This window comes from Paramormyrops kingsleyae, chromosome 15, assembly GCF_048594095.1.
Source record: "Paramormyrops kingsleyae isolate MSU_618 chromosome 15, PKINGS_0.4, whole genome shotgun sequence".
Classification (NCBI taxonomy): Eukaryota; Metazoa; Chordata; class Actinopteri; order Osteoglossiformes; family Mormyridae; genus Paramormyrops; species Paramormyrops kingsleyae.
Genome location: NC_132811.1, coordinates 5108018 through 5114722, shown reverse-complemented (window position 1 = coordinate 5114722; position 6705 = coordinate 5108018).

Below are 6705 nucleotides of genomic sequence, written 5' to 3'. Positions count from 1 at the left end.
AAGATTGGGTTCCCCTGATCTAAGGACTACAGAACCAGTGGCTATTCTGACATATTGTCTCCAGTGAAGCTTTAATGCTGAATATATCACACTGAAGACTACAGTCTTTGTTACAGCTAGGAGACAGACAAATGGATTTTATCATTTTAAACAGGAAAAAAAAACTATTAGTATTGCCTAACCTCTAAAATGCAGAAGATGGACAGTGTTAAAGTTTTATGTTTTGCTTTGAAGAACAAAATGTGCCTTTAGGAAAAAAATCTAAGCATATATATTTTGCCATGGTACTGTACTATAGAAATTGTTGTACAGCATTTTTTTACTTCAGCATAATACAAAATTTAATTGCAAGAGCTGGTGTCATGTTTTGGTTTTGAAATGTCCATTATATATTTTTTTGCTAGAAATATACATTATGCAAAACATTTAATAAAAACATCAAGAATCATAACTGCAAAACAATGCTACTGTAAGTATCAGGTTTGTATACAAAGAAATTGTTAGGAATACTAACTGGAACGACCAAGCTGGTGGTGAATGTCTACCACGTGTCACCACGCGTTCACATCTGTCAGCAGATTCCAAATCGCTGAAGAAAATTTCAGACGGCAGCTGAACAGTAAAATGTTTCAAGACGTGATTCTTTTTCTGCAATACAAATATTGCATAGATTTTGTTTTGTCCCTCTTTGTGTTGCTGTTGTGTTATGACTGGAATGGAATGGAAATCGGCTGTAACATTACAGCTGCAAAGCATTATGGGAATAACTATTTCACAGGATCCTTGGGTGCAACATTATGCACTGAGAGTTTAATATGGGGGACACTACTTAATAATTTACAGAACTCTATGTAAATATTGTACACGCCCCTTTGGCTCCTGTGCCCCTGCTTGAGAGAATTATTTAGCAAAAAAAATTCTTTGCAGAAAAAGAAAATGAGCCTGCTGGTTCCACACACCAGTCCAGGATGAATGGAAGAAGCTGCTTGTCCGCCAAATGCTGTAGTCCTGTCTAAATCCTGCCAGCAGGGTGTGCTATTTCCACACTTTAGATGTAATAAATGCAGGGTGTCGGAGTTGTTCTGGACGTGCTTTAGATCAGGCCTGCTCATTCCTGCTCCCGGAGATCTACCACACTGCATAGCTCATGCACAGCCCTAATTTAACACACCTGATACAGTTAATCAGGCCCTTCTGCAGCATGTCAACAGAGTTGGCTCTAATACTGAGATGCAAATGAAGGACCAGTTTTTTTATATTTGGTTTCAAAGCACATCAAGGGATTTACATCAGGAAATTATAGACAGAAATCACAGTTCTTTTCAGTGAATATAAGAACATAAGAACATAAGAACATAAGAACTATACAAACGAGAGGAGGCCATTCGGCCCATCGAGCTCGCTTGGGGAGAACTTAACTAATAGCTCAGAGTTGTTAAAATCTTATCTAGCTCTGATTTAAAGGAACCCAAGGATTCAGCTTGCACTACGTTATCAGGAAGACTATTCCATACTCTGACTACACGCTGTGTAAAGAAGTGCTTCCTTAAATCCAGTTTGAAATGTTCTCCCGCTAATTTCCACCTATGGCCACGAGTTCTTGTATTTGAACTAATGCTGAAGTAACTATTCGGTTGAACAGCATCCAAACCTGTTAGAATCTTATAGACCTGGATCATGTCCCCCCTCAGTCTCCTTTGCTTGAGGCTGAACAGATTTAGCTCAAATAACCTTTCCTCGTATGACATTCCTCTAAGACCAGGAATCATTCTTGTGGCCCTACGCTGCACCTTTTCTAAGGCCGCTATGTCCTTTTTAAGATATGGTGACCAAACCTGTACACAATATTCTAGGTGAGGTCTCACCAAGGAATTGTATAATCTTAGCATTACCTCCCTTGACTTAAACTCCACACACCTGGAGATGTACCCCAACATCCTATTGGCCTTTTTTATTGCTTCCCCACACTGGCGAGAATGAGACATGGAAGCATCAACATACACACCAAGGTCTTTCTCATAATCAGCTACCTTTATTTCAGTAGGTCCCATAAAATACCTGTACTTTATATTTCTGCTCCCTACATGGAGTACCTTACATTTGTCTATGTTAAATTTCATCTGCCAGGTGTCAGCCCAGTCACTAATTAAATTAAGATCCCGCTGTAGCTGCTGAGCCGCTAGTTCAGTATCTGCTACACCACCCACCTTGGTGTCATCTGCAAATTTCACCAGTTTACTGTATATATTGGTGTCTATATCATTTATGTAAATTAGGAACAAAAGTGGTCCTAAAATTGAACCCTGCGGTACCCCACTATGAACGCAGGCCCACTGTGACATCGAGCCTCTTATAACTACTCGCTGCTTCCTATCCGTTAACCAGTTATCAATCCAAGTCGCTACAGTTCCTAAAATACCTGTCGCTTTGAGTTTAAGTGAGAGCCTCTTGTGGGGAACAACATCAAAAGCCTTTTGGAAATCTAAATAGATGACATCATAGGCCTTCTTATCATCAACTTCCTGAGTAGCTTCCTCAAAAAACTCCAACAGATTTGTTAAACAGGATCTACCTCTCCTAAATCCATGCTGGCTATCCCTCAAAATGTTATTTGAGTCCAGGTAATCTACCATTTTCTCTTTGATTATAGCCTCCATAACTTTACCAGTTATACAAGTTAGACTGATTGGCCTATAGTTTGACAAATTACTTCTATCCCCTTTTTTGAAAATGGGCGTTATGTTGGCATGCTTCCAATCAGAAGGTACCACACCTTCAGATAAGGATTTTTGAAACAGTAATGTTAAGGGTCGGCAAATAATATCCCTCATCTCTTTTAACACTATAGGTAAGATGCCATCAGGGCCCTGTGATTTATTTATTTTGAGCTTAGCTAGGCTTTGCAAAACATCAGCTTCAGTTATATATATATTAGTTATAGACGATGTTGAATTAGTAATAAGAACTGGTAAGTTACTAGTGTCCTCGACAGTGAATACCCGTGCAAAACTATCATTGAACTCATTTACTATGTCAATGTCGTTTTCAATTATAAGACCCTTACTATCCTGCAGATTAGTAATTTCAGCTTTTAGAGCTCTTTTAGAGTTAAAATACTGGAAGAAACTTTTAACGTCATCCTTAGCCTCCAATGCGATCTTCCTTTCGACATTCCTTTTAGCTCGTCTAATGTCATTTTTTAATTCAGCCTGTAGATTTAGATACTCTTGCTTTATTATGTCATCATCAGTTATTTTCCATCTCTGGAACAAAGCCCTTTTCCTCCTTACTTTATACTTTATGTCCCTATTAAACCACCTAGGTTGCAATTTCCTAGATTTATTCTTGCTAGAAACAGGTATGAAGTCCTCTTGTACTTGCAATAATGTGCTTTTAAAAAATTCCCATGCCTCTTCAACAGTTTTGTTATTTAACTCCATCCAGTTCACGGTTTCTAGTTTTAATCTCATACAATTGAAGTTAGCCTTCCTAACATTATATATTTTTGATTTGGACTTTGCTCTTCGGGCACTAAACTTAACCTCAAATTTAACCATGTTATGATCGCTACTGTCAAGTGGTTCTAAAACATCTAATTTACCAATCCTGTCCTGGTTATTAGACAAAACAAGATCAAGAATGGCATCTCCCCTGGTAGGGGTGTTAACAAACTGAGTAAAAAAACAATCCTGTACTAATTCCACCATCTCAAGTTCATTTTCAGAAGAGCCAGCAACAATGTCCCACTGTATCCCCGGTAGATTAAAATCACCCATAACTACCACATCATTTTTATTGCTCATAATCCTAATATCACTGTATAACAATCTGCTTTCCTCAGCAGCTACATTGGGTGCTCTGTAACAAACACCGACAATTAGGCTATTTGAGTTTGTAGCATCTAATTTTACCCATATAGCTTCCGTACTTTTACTTATATCAGTAAGCTCCCTTGCCTGCAAGATTTCCTTTACATATACTGCAACACCACCTCCCTTCTTACCTATACGGTCTTTACGGAACAATGTGTAACCATCCATATTATATTCTTGTCCATCCTTATCACTCAACCACGTTTCAGTTATTGCTATAATATCATAAGAGTCCAATGAGATAAGAGCCTCTAAATCATGAATTTTATTCCTAATACTCCTGGCGTTTAAATACAGACAACAAAGGGTAGGCTTATTACAGTGCCTACTTATAATATGATTTTTTTGGGCTTTCCGTTTCCCCCCAGTTACATACTTAACTAACCTCCCTGCCCCCCCAGTCCCTAGTTTAAACATTCCTCAACTACTCTACAAATACGCCTTCCCAGTACACTGGTTCCCCTCCGGTTCAGATGCAACCCATCCGGCTTGAACAGGTCCCACCTGTTCCAGAAGGTCCTCCAGTGCCCCATAAACCTAAACCCCTCTTTCCTACACCATCCTTTTAGCCACGCATTTAATCTCCTTAACTCAGCTAACTTAGCCTCACTTGCGCGTGGCACGGGGAGTATTTCGGAAAATACTACCATGGACGTTCTGCTTCTAAGCTTATTGGCGACTTCTATAAATTTATCCTGCAGAACAGCCCTTCTACCCTTGCCTATGTCGTTGGTGCCAACATGCACCACGACAACTGGATCCACCCCAGCTGGGGCCAAAAGCTTGTCCACACGATCTGGAAGGTCTCCTACCTGGGCACCAGGCAGGCAAGACACCGTACGGGACCCTCTATCACGCGTGCACACATAACTGTCTACTCCCCTAATAATTGAATCCCCCACTACCACAACCTCCCTCTTTCTGGGGGGAGGGGGCTCCTCAGTGCCCAAGGGCCCACCTGCTTCCCCAGTCCCTTCCGGCTCTAAAGCTGGAAGCACCTGAAACCTGTTAGACACAGACACCTCAGGTGATGCCGCCTCTGTAACGTGTGTACGCCTTTTCCTGCGTCTACGACCTACGGTCACCCAGCTCTCTCGACCTCTCTGCTCTTCATTCTCCCTCCCCCCCGTTAGTGGCGTACACACCGTCTCCCTAAACGGCGTATCAACTAGCTCATCTAACTCACTGTTGCATTGGATGCGAGCCAGTTGCTCCTCAAGGTCGCGAACCTTGACCATGAGTGAGTCCACTAGCTTACATCGCTCGCAGATGAAGTCCGACTGGACACTAACGTCCAGAAGGGCAAACATCTTGCAAACGCAACACTGAGCTGGCCCCATAATTAACTAACTCACTATGACCCCGTACTCCCAGCCCAGTAAATTTATATAGTGTATTTAACTATAAAGATTAATTTGCGTAACAATAAATGCAGTAACGTGCGGAGTACACTAAAATAAGTTATTACTTGTGTTAAAACGGAACTTAATTATTATTTTATTAAAAATTTTAAACCTGATAAACTTACTACTACTTACCAGAAGAACTTCTGCCTGAACCAAGTATGAACTAAAAACAAGGCGAAATCGAAGTTGCTCTTGGGAGGTCGAAAAACCACAAAAACCCCCTCACAGCAGGCTACTGCCGGAGCGGGAAAAAAGTGGAAAATGTCCTCCCGGCCCCGACTGGCGACCGAGCAAAGCTCAGGAGCAACTGTCCTTTTCCGACGCTTGGTAGCGATACCGACGTTAGATGTTGTTAGTTATAATCGCCCCGCGGGTGTTCGTTACTGAGTTTAAACGCGGACAGAAAAACGCCGCGCACGCGACACCCGCAGCTCTCCGTCGGTAATAATCGCGCTGTTGATTAACAGACAGGACAGACAAGCACTCACGCTGACCGAAATAAGAACAATAAATAGAAATAAACAGCCACCCACGTAAACAGGTAAAGCACACAAACACTCAAAACACTCCAAAAAAACAATCCCAAACAATCGCTGCAGCTCAACACCACTCTCTCGCAGCAATCCCAGCAATCCTCGCAGCAATCCCAGCAATCCCTGCGCCTCTATATCAATATATTCTTTTAACTTTGTTCATGGGGGGTCTCCCTATGACATTTTACTTCGGGGTTGTCCACCTTGTGATTAAATGTGATTACATAAAATATGTAAATGTTTAGCCTATATTGGGGATGGACGATACCACTGAATTTTCAATCCGATACCAAGTAATACCATGGTTAGTACCGATATTCACTGCCGGCCCAACCTGGACGAGGGTGGGGGGGAGTGGTGGCATTAAAATTTTCAGAGGGAGGGGTACGATCGTTTCGATTTTCAAAATGAAAACATTCAGACAGAAAGAATCAATATTTAAGTGCCGTTACGCACATCCCTAGTGTATATATATTTCTTATACAAATGTTTAAATGTTAATTGAATATATATTGACACTTTCGAACGTCTTTACAACGATACACCAGGGGATGGCGCCCCAGAGATGGTATGTCAGTCCTGAATAGTATCATCTATTATTCTATTTCACTCCTAAACAAATCAGTGCGGTGACTAAGATCATTTTGTTCACATTTTGTTCAAAACAGTAGTTTAAAATACAGAATCATTCAGGGGCGTCACAAGTCTAATTCACGCTGCGTTATGGGCTGTTCAAGTGCTAACGCTAGATCCTACTAGCATGTTATATTCGTGCATTATAAACAAGTTTTGTAGACTCTGCATGGTAACATTTCTTACCTGTATAAAAAAAATTGGTTCAAGTATTGTCTGATGTGCGGATTTTAGCGGCGGGAAGTGGACCAGTTTGATTAT